Below are 26286 nucleotides of genomic sequence, written 5' to 3'. Positions count from 1 at the left end.
CCAGACACTGAGAAACATGGACACTGAGAAGCATAGACAGGCAGACACTGAGAAGCATAGACAGGCAGACACTGAGAAGCATAGACAGGCAGACACTGAGAAACATACAGGCAGACACTGAGAAACATAGACAGGCAGACACTGAGAAACATAGACAGGCAGACACTGAGAAGCATAGACAGGCAGACACTGAGAAACATACAGGCAGACACTGAGAAACATAGACAGGCAGACACTGAGAAACATAGACAGGCAGACACTGAGAAACATAGACAGGCAGACATTGAGAAACATAGACAGGCAGACACTGAGAAACATAGGCAGGCAGACACTGAGAAACATAGACAGGCAGACACTGAGAAACATAGACAGGCAGACATTGAGAAACATAGACAGGCAGACACTGAGAAACATAGACAGGCAGACACTGAGAAACATAGGCAGGCAGACACTGAGAAACATAGACAGGCAGACACTGAGAAACATAGACAGGCAGACATTGAGAAACATAGACAGGCAGACACTGAGAAACATAGACAGGCAGACACTGAGAAACATAGACAGGCAGACACTGAGAAACATAGACAGGCAGACATTGAGAAACATAGACAGGCAGACACTGAGAAACATAGACAGGCAGACACTGAGAAACATAGACAGGCAGACACTGAGAAACATAGACAGGCAGACATTGAGAAACATAGACAGGCAGACACTGAGAAACATAGACAGGCAGACACTGAGAAACATAGACAGGCAGACACTGAGAAACATAGACAGGCAGACATTGAGAAACATAGACAGGCAGACACTGAGAAACATAGGCAGGCAGACACTGAGAAACATAGACAGGCAGACATTGAGAAACATAGACAGGCAGACACTGAGAAACATAGGCAGACACTGAGAAACATAGACAAGCAGACATTGAGAAACATAGACAGGCAGACACTGAGAAACATAGACAGGCAGACATTGAGAAACATAGACAGGCAGACATTGAGAAACATAGACAGGTAGACATTGAGAAACATAGACAGGCAGACATTGAGAAACATAGGCAGACACTGAGAAACATAGGCAGACACTGAGAAACATAGACAGGCAGACATTGAGAAACATAGACAGGCAGACACTGAGAAACATAGACAGGCAGACATTGAGAAACATAGGCAGACACTGAGAAACATAGACAGGCAGACATTGAGAAACATAGACAGGCAGACATTGAGAAACATAGACAGGCAGACACTGAGAAACATAGACAGGCAGACATTGAGAAACATAGACAGGCAGACATTGAGAAACATAGACAGGCAGACATTGAGAAACATAGACAGACAGACACTGAGAAACATAGACAGGCAGACACTGAGAAACATAGACAGACAGACACTGAGAAACATAGACAGGCAGACACTGAGAAACATAGACAGGCAGACACTGAGAAACATAGGCAGACACTGAGAAACATAGACAGGCAGACACTGAGAAACATAGGCAGACACTGAGAAACATAGACAGCCAGACATTGAGAAACATAGACAGACATTGAGAAACATACAGACAGACACTGAGAAACATAGACAGGCAGACACTGAGAAACATAGACAGGCAGACACTGAGAAACATAGACAGGCAGACACTGAGAAACAGACAGACACTGAGAAACATAGACAGACAGACATTGAGAAACATAGACAGACATTGAGAAACATAGACAGACATTGAGAAACATAGACAGGCAGACATGAAAGACATTCTTAAATATCCCAGTCGTCAGTTTGTTTGTTTTAACAAATTAATAACTTGTTAATAAAGTGTTGTGAGCCATGTTGTTGATAAATTAGTTATGTATATATTGTATCATGTTGATGTTTTAACGTAGACGCTCACTTACACCAAGGTGCAGTTTAACGTAGTTATTTGTTAACTTCGTACTTGTACAAAAGTACAGTTTAACGTAGTTATTTGTTAACTACGTACTTGTACAAAAGTACAGTTTAACGTAGTTATTTGTTAACTACGTACTTGTACAAAAGTACAGTTTAACGTAGTTATTTGTTAACTACGTACTTGTACAAAAGTACAGTTTAACGTAGTTATTTGTTAATTACGTACTTGTACAAAAGTACAGTTTAACGTAGTTATTTGTTAACTACGTACTTGTACAAAAGTACAGTTTAACGTAGTTATTTGTTAACTACGTACTTGTACAAAAGTACAGTTTAACGTAGTTATTTGTTAACTACGTACTTGTACAAAAGTACAGTTTAACGTAGTTATTTGTTAACTACGTACTTGTACAAAAGTACAGTTTAACGTAGTTATTTGTTAACTACGTACTTGTACAAAAGTACAGTTTAACGTAGTTATTTGTTAACTACGTACTTGTACAAAAGTACAGTTTAACGTAGTTATTTGTTAATTACGTACTTGTACAAAAGTACAGTTTAACGTAGTTATTTGTTAACTACGTACTTGTACAAAAGTACAGTTTAACGTAGTTATTTGTTAACTACGTACTTGTACAAAAGTACAGTTTAACGTAGTTATTTGTTAACTACGTACTTGTACAAAAGTACAGTTTAACGTAGTTATTTGTTAACTACGTACTTGTACAAAAGTACAGTTTAACGTAGTTATTTGTTAACTACGTACTTGTACAAAAGTACAGTTTAACGTAGTTATTTGTTAACTACGTACTTGTACAAAAGTACAGTTTAACGTAGTTATTTGTTAACTACGTACTTGTACAAAAGTACAGTTTAACGTAGTTATTTGTTAACTACGTACTTGTACAAAAGTACAGTTTAACGTAGTTATTTGTTAACTACGTACTTGTACAAAAGTACAGTTTAACGTAGTTATTTGTTAACTACGTACTTGTACAAAAGTACAGTTTAACGTAGTTATTTGTTAACTACGTACTTGTACAAAAGTACAGTTTAACGTAGTTATTTGTTAACTACGTACTTGTACAAAAGTACAGTTTAACGTAGTTATTTGTTAACTACGTACTTGTACAAAAGTACAGTTTAACGTAGTTATTTGTTAACTACGTACTTGTACAAAAGTACAGTTTAACGTAGTTATTTGTTAACTACGTACTTGTACAAAAGTACAGTTTAACGTAGTTCATTTATCAATTACGTAGTTGTACAAAGTTGCATTTTAACGTATTTCATTCGTCAGTTACGTAGTTGTACAAAGTTGAATTTTAACGTAGTTCATTCGTCAGTTACGTAGTTGTACAAAGTTGAATTTTAACGTAGTTCATTCGTCAGTTACGTAGTTGTACAAAGTTGAATTTTAACGTAGTTCATTCGTCAGTTACGTAGTTGTACAAAGTTGCATTTTAACGTAGTTCATTCGTCAGTTACGTAGTTGTACAAAGGTACATATTAATAACGTAGCTTTAAGTCCAGCTACATTGTATAATATTTATCTTATCACTTAACACAAAGTTACATTGTATGTTAGTTAATTTCTCAGTTACGTTTCCTGAATTCTAACTAGATAAGATTAATTACCTGGGATATTAACCACAGAAATCAAGGCAAGAAATGTAGTGAACTATGAAGACGCTCCGGTTATTATTGTCGTTAACCCGGGACACTACCAATTATAGTCTCTTAAGAGCGTCCCATCAGCCTTGCCAGGATAACGGTGTGCATTCACTGGCCTTGCCAGGATAACGGTGTGCATTCACTGGCCTTGCCAGAATAACGGTGTGCATTCACTGGCCTTGCCAGAATATACAGTGTGCATTCACTGGCCTTGCGAGAATAAACAGTGTGCATTCACTGGCCTTGCGAGAATAAACAGTGTGCATTCACTGGCCTTGCGAGAATAGACAGTGTGCATTCACTGGCCTTGCGAGAATAAACAGTGTGCATTCACTGGCCTTGCGAGAATAAACAGTGTGCATTCACTGGCCTTGCGAGAATAGACAGTGTGCATTCACTGGCCTTGCGAGAATAAACAGTGTGCATTCACTGGCCTTGCGAGAATAAACAGTGTGCATTCACTGGCCTTGCGAGAATAAACAGTGTGCATTCACTGGCCTTGGGAGAATAGACAGTGTGCATTCACTGGCCTTGCGAGAATAAACAGTGTGCATTCACTGGCCTTGCGAGAATAGACAGTGTGCATTCACTGGCCTTGGGAGAATAGACAGTGTGCATTCACTGGCCTTGCGAGAATAGACAGTGTGCATTCACTGGCCTTGCGAGAATAGACAGTGTGCATTCACTGGCCTTGGGAGAATAGACAGTGTGCATTCACTGGCCTTGCGAGAATAGACAGTGTGCATTCACTGGCCTTGCGAGAATATACAGTGTGCATTCACTGGCCTTGCGAGAATAGACAGTGTGCATTCACTGGCCTTGGGAGAATAGACAGTGTGCATTCACTGGCCTTGCGAGAATATACAGTGTGCATTCACTGGCCTTGCGAGAATAGACAGTGTGCATTCACTGGCCTTGGGAGAATAGACAGTGTGCATTCACTGGCCTTGCGAGAATAGACAGTGTGCATTCACTGGCCTTGCGAGAATAAACAGTGTGCATTCACTGGCCTTGGGAGAATAGACAGTGTGCATTCACTGGCCTTGCGAGAATAAACAGTGTGCATTCACTGGCCTTGTGAGAATAGACAGTGTGCATTCACTGGCCTTGCGAGAATAGACAGTGTGCATTCACTGGCCTTGCGAGAATAAACAGTGTGCATTCACTGGCCTTGCGAGAATAAACAGTGTGCATTCACTGGCCTTGCGAGAATAGACAGTGTGCATTCACTGGCCTTGGGAGAATAGACAGTGTGCATTCACTGGCCTTGCGAGAATAAACAGTGTGCATTCACTGGCCTTGCGAGAATAGACAGTGTGCATTCACTGGCCTTGGGAGAATAGACAGTGTGCATTCACTGGCCTTGCGAGAATAGACAGTGTGCATTCACTGGCCTTGGGAGAATAGACAGTGTGCATTCACTGACCTTGGGAGAATAGACAGTGTGCATTCACTGGCCTTGCGAGAATAGACAGTGTGCATTCACTGGCCTTGGGAGAATAGACAGTGTGCATTCACTGGCCTTGGGAGAATAGACAGTGTGCATTCACTGGCCTTGCGAGAATAGACAGTGTGCATTCACTGGCCTTGCGAGAATAGACAGTGTGCATTCACTGGCCTTGCGAGAATAGACAGTGTGCATTTACTGGCCTTGCGAGAATAGACAGTGTGCATTCACTGGCCTTGCGAGAATAGACAGTGTGCATTCACTGGCCTTGCGAGAATAGACAGTGTGCATTCACTGGCCTTGGGAGAATAGACAGTGTGCATTCACTGGCCTTGCGAGAATAGACAGTGTGCATTCACTGGCCTTGCGAGAATAGACAGTGTGCATTTACTGGCCTTGCGAGAATAGACAGTGTGCATTTACTGGCCTTGGGAGAATAGTGTGCATTAACTGGCCTTGGGAGAATAGACAGTGTGCATTAACTGGCCTTGCGAGAATAGACAGTGTGCATTAACTGGCCTTGGGAGAATAGACAGTGTGCATTTACTGGCCTTGGGAGAATAGACAGTGTGCATTTACTGGCCTTGGGAGAATAGACAGTGTGCATTCACTGGCCTTGCGAGAATAGACAGTGTGCATTTACTGGCCTTGCGAGAATAGACAGTGTGCATTCACTGGCCTTGCGAGAATAGACAGTGTGCATTAACTGGCCTTGGGAGAATAGACAGTGTGCATTTACTGGCCTTGGGAGAATAGACAGTGTGCATTCACTGGCCTTGGGAGAATAAACAGTGTGCATTAACTGGCCTTGGGAGAATAGACAGTGTGCATTTACTGGCCTTGGGAGAATAGACAGTGTGCATTCACTGGCCTTGGGAGAATAGACAGTGTGCATTCACTGGCCTTGGGAGAATAGACAGTGTGCATTCGCTGGCCTTGGGAGAATAGACAGTGTGCATTCGCTGGCCTTGGGAGAATAGACAGTGTGCATTCACTGGCCTTGGGAGAATAGACAATGTGCATTCACTGGCCTTGGGAAAATAGACAGTGTGCATTCACTGGCCTTGCGAGAATAGACAGTGTGCATTCACTGGCCTTGGGAAAATAGACAGTGTGCATTCACTGGCCTTGGGAAAATAGACAGTGTGCATTCACTGGCCTTGGGAAAATAGACAGTGTGCATTCACTGGCCTTGGGAAAATAGACTGTGCATTCACTGGGCGCCCGGAGACGAGTTATGGAACACTTGGAGAAAGAGCTTAGATTCCAGTGAGATCTCAGACGACTTAAAATCCTCACAAAGGAGGCAGAGTGCTGACAGAAAGTACAAAACTGGCGCCCTTCTTGAAGATAAGTGACTTGATGCATCCAGCTCTGCAGTATGAAGCCTCTGCAGTATAAAGCTGCCTCTGCAGTATGAAGGCTTCTTCTCTAGAATATGAAGGCTTCCTTCTCTGGAATACGAAGGCTTCTTTCTCTGGAATACGAAGGCTTCCTTCTCTGGAATACGAAGGCTTCCTTCTCTAGAATATGAAGGCTTCCTTCTCTGGAATACGAAGGCTTCTTTCTCTGGAATACGAAGGCTTCCTTCTCTGGAATACGAAGGCTTCCTTCTCTGGAATACGAAGGCTTCCTTCTCTGGAATACGAAGGCTTCTTTCTCTGGAATGCGAAGGCTTCCTTCTACTGGAATACGAAGGCTTCCTTCTCTGGAATATGAAGGCTTCCTTCTCTGGAATATGAAAGCTTCCTTCTCTGGAATACGAAGGCTTCCTTCTCTGGAATACGAAGGCTTCCTTCTCTGGAATACGAAGGCTTCCTTCTCTGGAACATGAAGGCTTCCTTCTCTGGAATACGAAGGATTCCTTCTCTGGAATATGAAGACTTCCTTCTCTGAAATGTAAGGCTTCCTTCTCTGGAATACGAAAGCTTCCTTCTCTGGAATATGAAGGCTTCCTTCTCTGGAATACGAAGGCTTCTTTCTCTGGAATATGACGGCTTCCTTCTCTGGAATATGAAGGCTTCCTTCTCTGGAATATGAAGGCTTCCTTCTCTGGAATATGAAGGCTTCCTTCTCTGGAATATGAAGGCTTCCTTCTCTGGAATATGAAGGCTTCCTTCTCTGGAATATGAAGGCTTCCTTCTCTGGAATATGAAGGCTTCCTTCTCTGGAATATGAAGGCTTCCTTCTCTGGAATATGAAGGCTTCCTTCTCTGAAATATGAAGACTTCCTTCTCTGGAATATGAAGACTTCCTTCTCTGGAATATGAAGGCTTCCTTCTCTGGAATATGAAGACTTCTCTGGAATACGAAGGCTTCCTTTTCTGGAATATGAAGGCTTCCTTCTCTGGAATATGAAGGCTTCCTTCTCTGGAATATGAAGACTTCCTTCTCTGGAATATGAAGACTTCCTTCTCTGGAATATGAAGACTTCTCTGGAATACGAAGGCTTCCTTTTCTGGAATATGAAGGCTTCCTTCTCTGGAATATTAAGCTTCCTTTTCTGGAATATAATCAACATAATTTATTGGGAGATTGATCATAATTTCCTGGAAGATGAGTTCTCTAATTTGCGACCAGTAAGAGGCTCTCTTGACTCTGTGACAGATTGAATTAATTAACTCAAAGTTTTAGGAGAGTCAACTTGTCTGGTGTGTTCCAGGACCGTCTCTCTGCTGGAATGAGGGGAAATTCATATAACATAACCATATATATATATATATATATATATATATATATATATATATATATATATATATATATATATATATATATATCGTACCGAATATGTAAAACTGGTCAATTAGCAAGAATTCATTTAAAATTAAGTCCTTTCTAAAATTTTCTCTTGTACGTTTAAAGATATTTTTTTTATTAATGTTAATGTAAAAAAAATTAAATTTTGCTCCAAAAGAATCTTAGAAAACTTACCTAACCTTATTATAAGAAGAACAATTTATTTTAGCCTAACCCAACTAAATATATTTTAGATTTGTTTACAATAATTTAATACTAAATAAACATAGCTAAATATATTTTTTTCCTTAGGTTCAGAATGATTTTTGCGAAATTATTGCATACACAAATTTTCACTTGGCCTATATGGCAAGATGAGCGTTGCTATTTAAGCCAAGATCGCAAGTTTTGCCTATTCGGCACTATATATATATATATATATATATATATATATATATATATATATATATATATATATATATATATAATCACAGTAAGCAGATGATATCACAAAGTATAAAACATAGTGAACGTCCAAGCTCTTTTCTGATTTCAGACATCAAGGACCTGTGAAAGTAATGGAAGAGTAGAAGACTTATAAGACTGAGATATCACCTGACATGCACTACATCCGTCCCAGTATGATGTGGGTGGGAGTGTCAAGGCACGTATCATGTGGGTGGGAGTGTCAAGGCACGTATCATGTGGGTGGGAGTGTCAAGACACGTATCATGTGGGTGGAAGTGTCAAGACACGTATCATGTGGGTGGGAGTGTCAAGACACGTATCATGTGGGTGGGAGTGTCAAGACACGTATCATGTGGGTGGGAGTGTCAAGACACGTATCATGTGGGTGGGAGTGTCAAGACACGTATCATGTGGGTGGGAGTGTCAAGACACGTATCATGTGGGTGGGAGTGTCAAGACACGTATCATGTGGGTGGGAGTGTCAAGACACGTATCATGTGGGTGGGAGTGTCAAGACACGTATCATGTGGGTGGGAGTGTCAAGACACGTATCATGTGGGTGGGAGCGTCAAGACACGTATCATGTGGGTGGGAGCGTCAAGACACGTATCATGTGGGTGGGAGTGTCAAGACACGTATCATGTGGGTGGGAGTGTCAAGACACGTATCATGTGGGTGGGAGTGTCAAGACACGTATCATGTGGGTGGGAGTGTCAAGACACGTATCATGTGGGTGGGAGTGTCAAGACACGTACGCATGATACACAATGTGTGATTTACATATCATCAAAGATTGGTAAATACCAAGAAAGCTACTAACGTAACTGAGTATTTCGAGCCTGTTACGCATGCATTAAATTCTTCCCAAATTTTATGAAATATAAATGATTCTAATTATGCATCAGCCGTGAGTGTATTTTAATCCATATTTTAGTATTAAAGCGGAGGTACTTAAGCTTTTTACGATTACAGACCCCCAGTGGATAGCTCAATGTGTGTCCACAAGCCTCGCTAGACTGTGGAAATGACCACCAGTCTATTAGGTACCAGGATGACTTCAATTGATGTCAACAGCTTCGTTTTATTTTGCATATGGGTAGCAGTAACACATCTGATAGTTTGTTCTGATCTTGCAATAACCTTTTTCTTTAAAATTGTTCAGAGATGGAGTCTCATACCCCCATTATTTCAGTGCCTTGCTCGCCGTTATTTGGTTCCCAATACTCCCTTTATTTGGTTCCCCATATCCCCATTATTTGGTTGCCATACCCCCCTAAGACCTGTGGATACCCCCGGTTACGATCCCCCTTCGTTAGAGTGTTGTTGACTTGTGATGTAGACGTGACATGCAGTCTTAATGACTCTCGTGTTGTTGGAAGGTTTTAAATCTGATAAACCAACTTATAATTCAGATTGGAAGGATCAGCATATGTATTAATGGAAATGTTATTATACACAGCCCACATAGTGGAGAATAAGACTTAGGACGACGTTTCGGTCCGACTTTGACCATTAACTAGTCACTAGTGACTAAGTAGTAGTAGCGAAAGTAATCAGAGCCACAAAAAAACAATAGCAACAACAGCCACGACCCCTTCAACAGCAGCAGTCATGGGAGCTGCTACCGCTCCTACTAGGAATATTCCTTACTGGCTGCTGGGGTCAGGTTTCTTGCCTGAAGAAAGGGAAAGTCCTAATTGGGGTCACGAACTTTTGTTTAATAGAAATATATCTGTGGTCCCGAGTTGGGTTTTGTCATAGTTCCCGTTGCCTTAGTTTTCCTCTGGCAATTAAACACTGTCTCTATGAGCCTTAAATTTTCAAAATTCGTATAAAATTCTCTAAAATAAATTCAATATACTGCGATTTTTTGACAATACAATTGGATAGGAGGGGTGTTAATGTTGCAGTTTTATAACTGTAGTTTAAGTACGCCTCTGGTAAGACAGTGATGGAGTGAATGATGAAAGTTTTTCTTTTTCGGGCCACCCTGCCTTGGTGGGAAGCGGCCGATGAGTTAAAAGAAAATGTATTGGAAAACACGTGCTATGTAGTGATATTTCTATTTTGGATGCAGTTTTTTAGTCGCATTTACAAACATCGCACCATTTAGAGGAGCTGTGTAAGACAGTTTAATAGTATCTTCTTAAACTGAAAGTTTAAGTTTAGATGAGTAACGTAAGTTAACTTATGTGATTGTACTTCTTTGTAAAGCAGTATAAGGTGTTCCCTCAAAACTACTAACCAGGATGAACTTGTACACTTCCTAGCACACCACAACGTAAGTATTAGTCGTATGTTGGCAAACTGTGTGGAGCTTTAGGTTATTGCATCGAGCCCTTCCGCGGGCATACCAGTCAACCTGTAACAAAATAAGGCTGACTTAAGATGTGATGGTATGCTTACCACCCCATGAAAATGATCATCACAGTAGTGTCCAAGTACACTCAGTTTACAAAGTGTTGAAAATTGACATTAGGGGGATTATATTGAATTTACAAATACTAGCGTGTAACTGTTTACGTGTTATATTTGAGTAAATAAGGCTGATGATCGATGTAAAGTGTGGAAGAGTAAGATGCTGATATTGGAAATATGCCTCAGTATTAATTATAAATTTGGATGGTCACTTATGAAGTGATATGTAGGAAGATCAGGACATATATTTTGTGCTTGGTACTTGTGGAATATCTGTAGATACTAAAACAAATGAAGTTATAACATGAAGGTATGACTACATGTGGTCATTATTGTTGCACGTTCAATTTCTCTACCGGAAGCCACATCCACTACAGAAGGTAATTTTTCTGTTTCATTTGTAGTGCTAAGAGTACTGTAGTCTTGTATCAGTGGCACGACTGTTTGTTGTAGTGCTAAGAGTACTGTAGTCTTGTATCAGTGCCACGACTGTTTGTTGTAGTGCTAAGAGTACTGTAGTCTTGTATCAGTGCCACGACTGTTGTAGTGCTAAGAGTACTGTAGTCTTGTATCAGTGCCACTATTTATTACAGCACTTATATGTTCACGGTCTGCATGACTGCATGACGGTCTGCAGTTTGCTTAGGTTGTTTGAGTAACCAGGAAGTAAGGTTGAGAGAGCCAGTCTGAAGGATCCTTCTCCCGGAAGCTCTGATCTAAACCAAGGATACTGACGAAGCCATTTAAATGTCCACTGAAATACCTGGAAGTAGCCGTGTCCTTGACGGTGTGAAGGTCGATGACTGCTTTCCTGAGGGACTCGGACTATCTCTGTGTGTGATTCATCTCACTTTCTCCTCCTCCATCCTATTTCCCAGCTTCTCCGTGACGTTGTTTATTAATGTATAATAATATTCCGTTAATATAAGAATAGTAACTGTAATAAATAACAAAAAAGGCACAATACCGTGACTGGAACGATACACAAATAACCCGCACATAAAAGAGAGAAGCTTACGACGACGTTTCGGTCCGACTTGGACCATTGACAAAGTCACACTAACCAGAGGTGGAGCAGGACGGCTATATATAGGCAGGAAGAGGTGGTGGTAGTAGTAGTAGTAGTACAAGAGTTGTATATAATACACAACCCGAGCATTAAGAAGGTTATGAGAAAGTTGGCCTCTCCTGTGTGCAGGTTGTTTGTGTATTGTTCCAGTCACGGTATTGTGACTCTCTTGTTTTTTAATTTTACGAAGCAATTCGTTTATTTCGGTATCCTTGTGAATAATAAATTAAGGTTAAATTTTTCATTATCAGTTTGAGGGATAACTAAAGTGTAATGAACAAGTGTGAGGGATAAATAAAGTGTAGTGAACAAGTGTGAGGGATAAATAAAGTGTAGTGAACAAGTGTGAGGGATAACTAAAGTGTAGTGAACAAGTGTGAGGGATAACTAAAGTGTAGTGAACAAGTGTGAGGGATAAATAAAGTGTAGTGAACAAGTGTGAGGGATAAATAAAGTGTAGTGAACAAGTGTGAGGGATAACTAAAGTGTAGTGAACATTTGTCAGTGCTCAGTAATAACTCATTTAGAGAGTGTTATTAATGAGTATGATATTTACGAGTATCCATATGTATGAAACCAGACCAGAAAATATATAAAATGTTAGAAAGGTTTCAGTATTCATAGTTTGTTGTCTCCACTATTATTATTGATACACACCCCTCAAGGAAGGTTCCTTGATGTTGGTGAGGGGCTCTTGATTTAGGGAATTGGATCTGTGCTCCAGTTCCCCGAATTAAGCCTGAATGCCTTCCACATCCCCCCCCCCCAGGCGCTGTATAATCCTCCGGGTTTAGCGCTTCCCCCTTGATTATAATAATAATAATATTGATACACAAATGCTGACAGAATAAGACGCATGAAGCAACATTTTAGTATCCTTATTTCCGGAACATTTCGCTTACACAGTTGGCTTCTTTAGTCGAATGTAGAGATCTTTAAATCTGGAAACAGTTTTAAAGATCTTGTAGTGGTGGTCAGTCCCTCAGCCTTGAAGAAGTCTTGTAGTGGTGGTCAGTACCTCAGCCTTGAAGAAGTCTTGTAGTGGTGGTCAGTCCCTCAGCCTTGAAGAAGTCTTGTAGTGGTGGTCAGTCCCTCAGCCTTGAAGAAGTCTTGTAGTGGTGGTCAGTCCCTCAGCCTTGAAGAAGTCTTGTAGTGGTGGTCAGTACCTCAGCCTTGAAGAAGTCTTGTAGTGGTGGTCAGTCCCTCAGCCTTGAAGAAGTCTTGTAGTGGTGGTCAGTCCCTCAGCCTTGAAGAAGTCTTGTAGTGGTGGTCAGTCCCTCAGCCTTGAAGAAGTCTTGTAGTGGTGGTCAGTACCTCAGCCTTGAAGAAGTCTTGTAGTGGTGGTCAGTCCTTCAGCCTTGAAGAAGTCTTGTAGTGGTGGTCAGTCCCTCAGCCTTGAAGAAATCTTGTAGTGGTGGTCAGTCCTTCAGCCTTGAAGAAGTCTTGTAGTGGTGGTCAGTCCCTCAGCCTTGAAGAAGTCTTGTAGTGGTGGTCAGTCCCTCAGCCTTGAAGAAGTCTTGTAGTGGTGGTCAGTCCTTCAGCCTTGAAGAAGTCTTGTAGTGGTGGTCAGTCCCTCAGCCTTGAAGAAGTCTTGTAGTGGTGGTCAGTCCCTCAGCCTTGAAAAAGTCTTGTAGTGGTGGTCAGTCCTTCAGCCTTGAAGAAGTCTTGTAGTGGTCAGTACCTCAGCCTTGAAGAAGTCTTGTAGTGGTCAGTACCTCAGCCTTGAAGAAGTCTTGTAGTGGTGGTCAGTCCCTCAGGTTTGAAGTCTTGTAGTGATGGTTAGTCTCTCAGCCTTGAAGAAGTCTTGTACTGGTGGTCAGTCCCTCAGCCTTGAAGAAGTCTTGTAGTGGTGGTCAGCCCTTCAGCCTTGAAGAAGTCTTGTAGTGATGGTCAGTCGTTCAGCCTTGAAGAAGTCTTGTAGTGGTGGTCAGCCCTTCAGCCTTGAAGAAGTCTTGTAGTGGTGGTCAGCCCTTCAGCCTTGAAGAAGTCTTGTAGTGATGGTCAGTCCCTCAGCCTTGAAGAAGTCTTGTAGTGGTGGTCAGCCCTTCAGCCTTGAAGAAGTCTTGTAGTGGTGGTCAGCCCTTCAGCCTTGAAGAAGTCTTGTAGTGGTGGTTAGTCTCTCAGTCTTGTAGTTGTGGTCAGCCCTCAGCCTTGAAGAAGTCTTGTAGTGGTCAGTACCTCAGCCTTGAAGAAGTCAGTGGTCAGTACCTCAGCCTTGAAGAAGTCCCTTCAGCCTTGAAGAAGTCTTGTAGTGGTCAGTACCTCAGCCTTGAAGAAGTCTTGTAGTGGTCCTCAGCCTTGAAGAAGTCTTGTAGTGGTGGTCAGTCCCTCAGCCTTGAAGAAGTCTTGTAGTGGTGGTCAGTGGTGGTCAGTCCTTCAGCCTTGAAGAAGTCTTGTAATGGTGGTCAGTCCTTCAGCCTTGAAGAAGTCTTGTAGTGGTGGTCAGTCCTTCAGCCTTGAAGAAGTCTTGTAGTGATGGTAGTGGTGGTCAGTCCCTCAGCCTTCAGCCTTGAAGAAGTCTTGTAGTGTTGGTCAGTCCCTCAGCCTTGAAGAAGTCAGTGGTGGTCAGTCCCTCAGCCTTGAAGAAGTCTTGTAGTGGTGGTCAGTTCCTCAGCCTTGAAGAAGTCTTGTAGTGGTGGTCAGTCCCTCAGCCTTGAAGAAGTCTTGTAGTGGTGGTAAGTCCTTCAGCCTTGAAGAAGTCTTGTAGTGGTGGTCAGTCCCTCAGCCTTGAAGAAGTCTTGTAGTGGTGGTCAGTCCCTCAGCCTTGAAGAAGTCTTGTAGTGATGGTCAGTCCCTCAGCCTTGAAGAAGTCTTGTAGTGGTGGTCAGTCCTTCAGCCTTGAAGAAGTCTTGTAGTGGTGGTCAGTCCCTCAGCCTTGAAGAAGTCTTGTAGTGGTGATCAGTCCCTCAGCCTTGAAGAAGTCTTGTAGTGATGGTTAGTCCCTCAGCCTTGAAGAAGTCTTGTAGTGATGGTAAGTCCTTCAGCCTTGAAGAAGTCTTGTAGTGGTGGTCAGTCCTTCAGCCTTGAAGAAGTCTTGTAGTGGTGGTCAGTCCCTCAGCCTTGAAGAAGTCTTGTAGTGATGGTCAGTCCCTCAGCCTTGAAGAAGTCTTGTAGTGATGGTCAGTCCCTCAGCCTTGAAGAAGTCTTGTAGTGGTGGTAAGTCCTTCAGCCTTGAAGAAGTCTTGTAGTGGTGGTCAGTCCCTCAGCCTTGAAGAAGTCTTGTAGTGGTGGTCAGTCCCTCAGCCGTGAAGAAGTCTTGTAGTGGTGGTCAGTCCCTCAGCCTTGAAGAAGTCTTGTAGTGGTGGTCAGTCCCTCAGCCTTGAAGAAGTCTTGTAGTGGTGGTCAGTCCCTCAGCCTTGAAGAAGTCTTGTAGTGGTGGTCAGTCCCTCAGCCTTGAAGAAGTCTTGTAGTGATGGTCAGTCCCTCAGCCTTGAAGAAGTCTTGTAGTGGTGGTCAGTCCCTCAGCCTTGAAGAAGTCTTGTAGTGATGGTCAGTCCCTCAGCCTTGAAGAAGTCTTGTAGTGGTGGTCAGTCCCTCAGCCTTGAAGAAGTCTTGTAGTGATGGTCAGTCCCTCAGCCTTGAAGAAGTCTTGTAGTGGTGGTAAGTCCTTCAGCCTTGAAGAAGTCTTGTAGTGGTGGTCAGTCCCTCAGCCTTGAAGAAGTCTTGTAGTGGTGGTCAGTCCTTCAGCCTTGAAGAAGTCTTGTAGTGGTCAGTACCTCAGCCTTGAAGAAGTCTTGTAGTGGTCAGTACCTCAGCCTTGAAGAAGTCTTGTAGTGGTGGTCAGTCCCTCAGGTTTGAAGTCTTGTAGTGATGGTTAGTCTCTCAGCCTTGAAGAAGTCTTGTAGTGATGGTCAGTCGTTCAGCCTTGAAGAAGTCTTGTAGTGGTGGTCAGCCCTTCAGCCTTGAAGAAGTCTTGTAGTGGTGGTCAGCCCTTCAGCCTTGAAGAAGTCTTGTAGTGATGGTCAGTCCCTCAGCCTTGAAGAAGTCTTGTAGTGGTGGTCAGCCCTTCAGCCTTGAAGAAGTCTTGTAGTGGTGGTCAGCCCTTCAGCCTTGAAGAAGTCTTGTAGTGGTGGTTAGTCTCTCAGCCTTGAAGAAGTCTTGTAGTTGTGGTCAGCCCTTCAGCCTTGAAGAAGTCTTGTAGTGGTCAGTACCTCAGCCTTGAAGAAGTCTTGTAGTGGTCAGTACCTCAGCCTTGAAGAAGTCTTGTAGTGGTGGTCAGTCTCTCAGCCTTGAAGAAGTCTTGTAGTGGTGGTCAGTCCCTCAGCCTTGAAGAAGTCTTGTAGTGGTGGTCAGTCCCTCAGCCTTGAAGAAGTCTTGTAGTGGTGGTCAGTCCTTCAGCCTTGAAGAAGTATTGTAGTGGTGGTCAGTCCTTCAGCCTTGAAGAAGTCTTGTAGTGGTGGTCAGTCCTTCAGCCTTGAAGAAGTCTTGTAGTGGTGGTCAGTCCTTCAGCCTTGAAGAAGTCTTGTAGTGATGGTTAGTCCTTCAGCCTTGAAGAAGTCTTGTAGTGGTGGTCAGTCCTTCAGCCTTGAAGAAGTCTTGTAGTGGTGGTCAGTCCTTCAGCCTTGAAGAAGTCTTGTAGTGGTGGTCAGTCCCTCAGCCTTGAAGAAGTCTTGTAGTGGTGGTCAGTCCCTCAGCCTTGAAGAAGTCTTGTAGTGGTGGTCAGTCCCTCAGCCTTGAAGAAATCTTGTAGTGGTGGTCAGTCCCTCAGCCTTGAAGAAGTCTTGTAGTGGTGGTCAGCCTTGAAGAAGTCTTGTAGTGGTGGTCAGTCCCTCAGCCTTGAAGAAGTCTTGTAGTGGTGGTCAGTCCCTCAGCCTTGAAGAAGTCTTGTAGTGGTGGTCAGTCCCTCAGCCTTGAAGAAGTCTTGTAGTGGTGGTCAGTCCTTCAGCCTTGAAGAAGTCTTGTAGTGGTGGTCAGTCCTTCAGCCTTGAAGAAGTCTTGTAATGGTGGTCAGTCCCTCAGCCTTGAAGAAGTCTTGTAGTGGTGGTCAGTCCCTCAGCCTTGAAGAAGTCTTGTAGTGATGGTAAGTTCTTCAGCCTTGAAGAAGTCTTGTAGTGGTGGTCAGTCCCTCAGCCTTGAAGAAGTCTTGTAGTGGTGGTCAGTTCCTCAGCCTTGAAGAAGTCTTGTAGTGGTGGTCAGTCCCTCAGCCTTGAAGAAGTCTTGTAGTGGTGGTAAGTCCTTCAGCCTTGAAGAAGTCTTGTAGTGGTGGTCAGTCCCTCAGCCTTGAAGAAGTCTTGTAGTGGTGGTCAGTCCCTCAGCCTTGAAGAAGTCTTGTAGTGGTTGTCAGTCCCTCAGCCTTGAAGAAGTCTTGTAGTGGTGGTCAGTCCTTCAGCCTTGAAGAAGTCTTGTAGTGGTGGTCAGTCCCTCAGCCTTGAAGTCTTGTAGTGGTGATCAGTCCCTCAGCCTTGAAGAAGTCTTGTAGTGATGGTTAGTCCCTCAGCCTTGAAGAAGTCTTGTAGTGATGGTAAGTCCTTCAGCCTTGAAGAAGTCTTGTAGTGGTGGTCAGTCCTTCAGCCTTGAAGAAGTCTTGTAGTGGTGGTCAGTCCCTCAGCCTTGAAGAAGTCTTGTAGTGATGTTCAGTCCCTCAGCCTTGAAGAAGTCTTGTAGTGATGGTCAGTCCCTCAGCCTTGAAGAAGTCTTGTAGTGGTGGTCAGTCCCTCAGCCTTGAAGAAGTCTTGTAGTGGTGGTCAGTCCCTCAGCCTTGAAGTCTTGTAGTGATGGTCAGTCCCTCAGCCTTGAAGAAGTCTTGTAGTGGTGGTCAGTCCCTCAGCCTTGAAGTCTTGTAGTGATGGTCAGTCCCTCAGCCTTGAAGAAGTCTTGTAGTGGTGGTAAGTCGTTCAGCCTTGAAGAAGTCTTGTAGTGGTGGTAAGTCCTTCAGCCTTGAAGAAGTCTTGTAGTGGTGGTCAGTCCCTCAGCCTTGAAGAAGTCTTGTAGTGATGGTTAGTCCCTCAGCCTTGAAGAAGTCTTGTAGTGGTGGTAAGACCTTCAGCCTTGAAGAAGTCTTGTAGTGGTGGTAAGACCTTCAGCCTTGAAGAAGTCTTGTAGTGGTGGTCAGTCCCTCAGCCTTGAAGAAGTCTTGTAGTGGTGGTCAGTCCCTCAGCCTTGAAGAAGTCTTGTAGTGGTGGTCAGTCCCTCAGCCTTGAAGAAGGCTTGTAGTGATGGTTAGTCCCTCAGCCTTGAAGAAGTCTTGTAGTGGTGGTAAGTCCTTCAGCCTTGAAGAAGTCTTGTAGTGGTGGTCAGTCCCTCAGCCTTGAAGAAGTCTTGTAGTGGTGGTCAGTCCCTCAGCCTTGAAGAAGTCTTGTAGTGGTGGTCAGTCCCTCAGCCTTGAAGAAGTCTTGTAGTGGTGGTCAGTCCCTCAGCCTTGAAGAAGTCTTGTAGTGGTGGTCAGTCCCTCAGCCTTGAAGAAGTCTTGTAGTGGTGGTCAGTCCCTCAGCCTTGAAGAAGTCTTGTAGTGGTGGTCAGTCCCTCAGCCTTGAAGAAGTCTTGTAGTGGTGGTCAGTCCCTCAGCCTTGAAGAGGTCTTGTAGTGGTGGTCAGTTCCTCAGCCTTGAAGAAGTCTTGTAGTGGTGATCAGTCCCTCAGCCTTGAAGAAGTCTTGTAGTGGTGGTCAGTCCCTCAGCCTTGAAGAAGTCTTGTAGTGGTGGTCAGTCCCTCAGCCTTGAAGAGGTCTTGTAGTGGTGGTCAGTCCCTCAGCCTTGAAGAAGTCTTGTAGTGGTGATCAGTCCCTCAGCCTTGAAGAAGTCTTGTAGTGGTGGTCAGTCCCTCAGCCTTGAAGAAGTCTTGTAGTGGTGGTCAGTCCCTCAGCCTTGAAGAGGTCTTGTAGTGGTGGTCAGTCCCTCAGCCTTGAAGAAGTCTTGTAGTGGTGGTCAGTCCCTCAGCCTTGAAGAAGTCTTGTAGTGGTGGTCAGTCCCTCAGCCTTGAAGAAGTCTTGTAGTGGTGGTCAGTCCCTCAGCCTTGAAGAGGTCTTGTAGTGGTGGTCAGTCCCTCAGCCTTGAAGAAGTCTTGTAGTGGTGGTCAGTCCCTCAGCCTTGAAGAAGTCTTGTAGTGGTGGTCAGTCCCTCAGCCTTGAAGAAGTCTTGTAGTGGTGGTCAGTCCCTCAGCCTTGAAGAAGTCTTGTAGTGGTGGTCAGTCCCTCAGCCTTGAAGAAGTCTTGTAGTGGTGGTCAGTCCCTCAGCCTTGAAGAAGTCTTGTAGTGGTGGTCAGTCCCTCAGCCTTGAAGAAGTCTTATAGTGGTGGTCAGTCCCTCAGCCTTGAAGAAGTCTTGTAGTGGTGGTCAGTCCCTCAGCCTTGAAGAAGTCTTGTAGTGGTGGTCAGTCCCTCAGCCTTGAAGAAGTCTTGTAGTGGTGGTCAGTCCCTCAGCCTTGAAGAAGTCTTGTAGTGGTGGTCAGTCCCTCAGCCTTGAAGAAGTCTTGTAGTGGTGGTCAGTCCCTCAGCCTTGAAGAAGTCTTGTAGTGGTGGTCAGTCCCTCAGCCTTGAAGAAGTCTTGTAGTGGTGGTCAGTCCCTCAGCCTTGAAGAAGTCTTGTAGTGGTGGTCAGTCCCTCAGCCTTGAAGAAGTCTTGTAGTGGTGGTCAGTCCCTCAGCCTTGAAGAAGTCTTGTAGTGGTGGTCAGTCCCTCAGCCTTGAAGAAGTCTTGTAGTGGTGGTCAGTCCCTCAGCCTTGAAGAAGTCTTGTAGTGGTGGTCAGTCCCTCAGCCTTGAAGAAGTCTTGTAGTGGTGGTCAGTCCTTCAGCCTTGAAGAAGTCTTGTAGTGGTGGTCAGTCCCTCAGCCTTGAAGAAGTCTTGTAGTGGTGGTCAGTCCCTCAGCCTTGAAGAAGTCTTGTAGTGGTGGTCAGTCCCTCAGCCTTGAAGAAGTCTTGTAGTGGTGGTCAGTCCCTCAGCCTTGAAGAAGTCTTGTAGTGGTGGTCAGTCCCTCAGCCTTGAAGAAGTCTTGTAGTGGTGGTCAGTCCCTCAGCCTTGAAGAAGTCTTGTAGTGGTGGTCAGTCCCTCAGCCTTGAAGAAGTCTTGTAGTGGTGGTCAGTCCCTCAGCCTTGAAGAAGTCTTGTAGTGGTGGTCAGTTCCTCAGCCTTGAAAGAAGTCTTGTAGTGGTGGTCAGTCCCTCAGCCTTGAAGAAGTCTTGTAGTGGTGGTCAGTCCCTCAGCCTTGAAGAAGTCTTGTAGTGGTGGTCAGTCCCTCAGCCTTGAAGAAGTCTTGTAGTGGTGGTCAGTCCCCTCAGCCTTGAAGAAGTCTTGTAGTGGTGGTCAGTTCCTCAGCCTTGACCTTGAAGAAGTCTTGTAGTGGTGGTCAGTTCCTCAGCCTTGAAGAAGTCTTATGTAGTGTGTCAGTCTAGTTAGTAACTCTTGTATTTGTGCTTCATCACCTCCCTTAGTATCTGACTACTTGGTCAGTCACTCATGACTCTTGAATATCTACTGATCACTGCAAGTGTCACTCACTCACCTTGCAGTATTCACTTGCAGTGTCAGTCTCACTTGAATATTCACTGACTCATGCATTATTCCCTCACCTCGATTCACTGACTTGAGTAGTTCACTAACCCTCATTCACTAACTACTCTCAATATTCACGACCAAAGATGGTTTCACTTATCCAGACATATCCAGCACTCGCTCTCTGCCAGCTGGGTCATATCTTGCGCCATCTGTGACCCAACTGGGTCATACTCTGTGCTATATGTGACCCCCATGGAATAAGCACCAGCTGGATTCTGTTGTATATTGTTCGACAGCCTGTCTTCTGAGAGGTACTGTATGCTCTGTGCTGTTTACAAAACTGCCTTCACGACAGCTGGTTTTTATTGTACTAAGTCTGGTATACCTCCATCACGGTGATATAAACATTGTATTATCTGGGATATCCCCAGCACTGCCTTATAAACATTGCTTCATGGTATATCCTAGCGCTACCATATAGACATTGCACCATCTTTGATACCCTCCCAGCGCTGCCGTACATTATCTCTCTTGATAAAGCTGGTGTTGTCGTACATTGTTCCATCTTTGATAAACCTAGCGCTGCCGTTCAGTGTTCCATCTGGTATACCTAGCGCTAGCGTACAAACACTGCGCCATCTGGGATATCCCCATACTTACTAGACAAACGCTGCAGTATCGTGGTAAGGACACTCATCAACTGTGTACCCTTGGGCCATCAAATCATTCATACGCCATCACTTGGTCCGTGTTTACCATCTGAGAAAGCCCCCACACGGCAGGTGGTTGTGGTGTGGGCCGGCGTATACCACCTGAGAGCCACCAGGTGGTAGGAAGGTAACCGCGATGGGCATCACGGAGTCGAGCGTGTACCAAGTAAATGGCGGAGATGAACTTCCCTTCGCCCCCGCTACAGCATCCATCCTCCCTGAACTGAGGTAAAAATCTCTCGTTCCTCTTTTAGTGCTGCCGGGGTATCTTATCCTCCTCTCCTCTGGCATTGTTTGGTATCTCGATCCTAGATCCCTTAATGGTGCTCCTAGAATCTCCCCAGCGTTCCTAAGGAGCGCTGAGATTTCTGGTGCTGGGACTTGTCTAGTATCCTAGCTTCTTCGATACTGTAATCTTTCTGAAATTTTATCTTTACTGTGGTTGAGAGCTACCATTATCTTCTTGCTTTGTACTAATATTACGGTGCTTGTTACTATACTATTATGGTGTTGGGTACTACCATTGTGGTCTTGGGTACTACCTTTATGGTATTGGATGATCTATTTCCTTTCGTTTTAGTGTTAATATTGTGGCGGTGTGTGTTTTCAGATTGTCACATTTATTTACGTGTTCATTGCTACCTACCTAATGTTTACTGGTAGATTACCGCTGGGTCCGAGGATCATCTACCTCATGCGGTCCGGTTTCAGAATAGATTTACTGTAAATGACGACCTAATCAGTCACACAGTCTTCGTTGCACGCAGTAAGTGATCATCAGTCCCCGCTGGAAGATATAAATAACGACCTAATCAGTCACACAGTCTTCGTTGCACGCAGTAAGTGATCATCAGTCCCCGCTGGAAGATATAAATAACGACCTAATCAGTCACACAGTCTTCGTTGCACGCAGTAAGTGATCATCAGTCCCCGCTGGAAGATATAAATGACGACCTAATCAGTCACACAGTCTTCGTTGCACGCAGTAAGTGATCATTAGTCCCCGCTGGAAGATAGGATTCTCAAGGCAATTTCTTTTATATTTAAAGGGCGGGTATTAAAAACTCTTGGACCTTCATTTTTTTCCTCGTCTGCACTACAAGAAATGTGGATTTAAAACTGGTGTAGTTGTAAGAATACAAATGTATCGAAATTGAATGTTGAAGGTTTGCAATTACATCTCTGTGGCAAGACTGTGAGGTACTGAACCTCCGGCAGAGTAACTTCGAGGACACAATTGATTTCGAAAACCATGGATAACAATTGGTGATTTAAAAAACTATGGATAGCAATTGGTGATTTAAAAAAACATGGTAATGTAGAGATAGAGTATATAATCACCTGTGTGATATATCAAGATATGTTGTTAATAAGATACCAGATATATCAAACAAATACCCTATTTTTTTTACATCAGATAAAACAAATTGTATATATATATCCAGATGGGAAGAGTTACACATATTCAACATCTGGGTATCTTTATTGTAGACGTTTCGCCAACCAGTGGCTTTATTAATACAAATTCAAGAACATAATGGTTAGACTCTGGAACAAAAGATAACAGATTTTACCAAACATATCGACTCCAGACTGAGGGACTGATAACCTCAACTCACCAAGTTCCATCTTCTCTGTATTGAACTGATAAAGCCACTAGCTGACTAAACGTTTACACAATAAAGATGGCCAAATGTTGGACAAGTGTGTCATTCATCAGGATCCTGGAGTTAAGAACCAGAGCTTTAATCAAATTAACCAGCTTAATGAGCTGCATTAACATAATGCAACTCCCGTGGGAATCTCTGAGAGGACAAGATTTCCACAGTGAAGGAGACAGAGAGGTTTCCTCTTTCACTCTAGCAGTGAAATCTTGACGTGTTCCTAACATTGTTGGTGTACCATCACAAACACCATAACTGATTTCACTGATACCTTTAAGAATGAGTCCACAATCTTGAAAAAAAAATTTCCTGTTGTGGTGGTGGTGTCATGGCCAGCAGAACAGAAGTTGTAGATAAATGGTTCAGAGAACCGACATGTTGATAAATTAGACACATGTGCAACACTTTAATAAAGATACCCAAGTGTTGAATATGTCTAATTTATCAGAACAGAAATTCTTCTTCCATATCTTCTGGACCTTGAGACCGTATGTAAGCCACGAGTCGGGCATCATCACTAACATTTATTGACTCGTTACGTTGCAGACGAAAGTGTTCATACATTTATACGGCTGCAGTCACCTGGTCTTTTATATCACACGACGTGTTCTCAATTCCCTGACTAATTGTGTCTTCGCAGATTCACGTTCACAAACTGTCTGCACTATCTCGAGGGCTGCTGGTTTTAGAAGTTCTTTACCAGTGATGTGTTGCTTTAGTCCTGCAGTGACCCCCGTGGCCTGGCTGGCAAAGTTCTCGCTTCATACACGGAGGGCCCGGGTTCGATTCCCGGTGGGGTAGAAACATTTCGACAGGTTTCCTTACACCTGTTGTCCTGTTCACCTAGCAGTAAATAGGTACCTGGGTGTTAGTCGACTGGTGTGGGTCGCATCCTGAGGGGACAAGATTGAGGACCCCACTAGAAATAAGACAGACAGTTCTCGATGACGCAATGCCATTCTTGGGTTATCCTGGGTGGCTAACCCTCCAGGGTTTAAAATCCGAACGAAATCTTATCCAAGCCACGAGCTATACAGCGAATGTTGCTTGTCGCACGGAGTAAACACCTGTGTTAATAGCAGCATCCTGTCTCTGCCGTTTCAGTTGTTCTTTCCTACAAAGAAACTCTGCTCTGTTCACAAATGAACTGTGCTTTCTGTGTTCCTTCTAAAGCTTGTTCTGCTTGGATGACTCGTTGCTCAAAACTTCCTCACAAATAACACATTGTGGTATAAGTCCGCCATTTTGAGTGATGTTTATGAAGAAAATATTAAGATATTCCTCTTTATAGTGAATTTTTAGCAAGACTTTCTACGTGTCAAGTTACCAGCCTAAAATAAAAAATATAACAGTCACAAGTACAATAGCAATAACAGCAACCACAACCACCCCAACTGCCATTAAAAGTCACAACAACCACAACAATAGCCACAACAACAGCAACAGCCATTACATCCACTAAAGCAACCATAACAAAAGCTACAACAACCACAACAAAATTTACAACAACCACAACAAAATTTACAACCACAACAAAATTTACAACCACAACAAAAGCTACAACAACCACAACAAAAGCTACAACAACCACAACAACAGCCACAAACACCTTTTTTTGCGACCCAGTTAAATGGTTTGCTACCCAGTTTTGAGTTGCGACCCAGAGCTTAACCAGTGCATTAAATGTTCATCAGCTACGACAGCTTCAAAGGTATCATTCCAGCAGAACTGGAGTTACTATTACTTGGGAATTACCATCTCTCAGCATGAGTAATCTCATACGCAGGAGAAATGAACATTTTATGAAGGTATCTCCATCACAGAGCTGGTCAAAAATTATATAGAGTGCAGGAGAGAAGAGAGATGTAGTGGAAGAGAAAGCTGGGCTACATTACATGACTGTGTTATGCATGGCAGAATTGCGGATTCATGACTGCACTTGCCTGTCGACACTGAAACAACATGACTAAGAATATACACTTGGATTGGCCCCACAATGTAAATATTGAGCAACTGTGGGGTCAGTTGGAACAAGTCACGAACTTTTCCTCTACCGTCGTCTTTGGAAGAGTTAAAGCAGGTTTTGCTTAAGGAATGGATCAAAATTTCCCCTGTTCAAATGTTATATGAATCAGTCCCTCGACGAACTGGTGCTGCTTTAGCTCCAAATGGAGGACCAACTCCATATTGAAAATAAAAATGTTACATAAGGTATTTATATTATTTAGTCCAACTCTCCTGGCGACAACTAGTACTTGTATTCAGCAACAACCACTACATGTAGGCTCGGCTAAGATGTGTTACGCTGAGCGCAGCTGCGTTATTGAACGCTAATTTATCAGAGGCCAGATAGCTAGGCTACCTTGCTTGGTAAACTACAAATGTTAAATTAATATGCGTAGTTGTATACAAAAAATCAACAGTTCGCACGCACGCGTGCGCACACACACACACACACACACACACACATACAAGGAAAAGCACTGCATTGAATCAGAGAATACTTGACAGGAAGGAAACAAGGAGTGATAGTACGTGACGAATTGTCAGAGTGAGCTCCAGTGACGAGCGGGGTTCCACAAGGGTCCGTCCTGTGTCCGGTGCTGTTTCTTGTGAATGACATGACAGAAGGGATATATTCAGAGGTGTCCATGTTCGCAGACAACGTGAAACTAATGAGGAGAATACAAGCTGCAAGCCTGGTCCAACAAATGGCTCCTGGAGTTTAACCCCACCAAGTGGAAAGTTATGAAGTTGGGGAAGGACAAAGAAGACCGCAGACGGAGTACAGGCTTGGGGGTCAGAAGCTACAAACCTCATTAATTTCTATACCTAAGTAAGGAGTCATTCAAGACACTATACATCGTGTACGTCAGACCCATATTGAAGTATGCAGCACCAGTATGGAACCCACACCTGGCCAAGCACGTCACGAAATTAGAGAAAATGCAAAAGTTTGCAACGAGACTAGTCCCAGAGCTAAGGGGTATATCCTACGAGGAGAGGTTAAGGGAACTGAACCTGATGACACCGGAAGACATTTGGGATAAGGGAGACGTGATAACGACGTATAAAATACTGAGAGGAATTAACAAGGTAGACAGGGCCCGAATGTTTCAGAGATGGGACTAGGAACAAGAGGACACACCTGGAAGTTGAAAACTTAGATGAGTAATTGGGATGTTAGGAAGTATTTATTCAGCCTTAGAGTTGTCAGGAAATGGAACAATCTGGAGAGTGATGTAGTAGAGGCAGGATCCATACACAGCTTTAAGAAGAGATGATTAACCTCTTCTAGCAGGGAGAGAGAGAGTGGACCTAGTAGCGACCAGAGAAGAGACGGGGCCAGGAGCTGACTTGACCCCTGCAACCACATATAGGTGATTACACACACACACACACACACACACACACACACACACACACAGTGCATACTCAGATCAGTACATAACTACATAGACTTATGCACATACATGAATACAAGCTAATGCACACAATACTTTTTACACATATGTAAGCAATATAATGGTATACAATACCGACAAGTTGATAAATAAGATACATGTGTAACAGGTATAACTATACCGCAGTGTTTTACCTAGACCGTAGGCTTCTTCAGTCGAGTACAGAGGCGGCAGCAGAAGCAGTGGAGATGTAAAGACGATGTAATCAGTCCATCACCCTGGAAGACGTAGTTTTGAGGTGGTCAGTCCCTCAGCCTGGAACATTGCTCCAGACTATGAAGAAGAACTCTTCTCCAGGCTGAGGAACTGACCACCT

The sequence above is a fragment of the Cherax quadricarinatus genome, chromosome 75 (assembly GCF_038502225.1).
Source record: "Cherax quadricarinatus isolate ZL_2023a chromosome 75, ASM3850222v1, whole genome shotgun sequence".
Taxonomy (NCBI): Eukaryota; Metazoa; Arthropoda; class Malacostraca; order Decapoda; family Parastacidae; genus Cherax; species Cherax quadricarinatus.
This window is presented reverse-complemented; position numbering follows the sequence as displayed.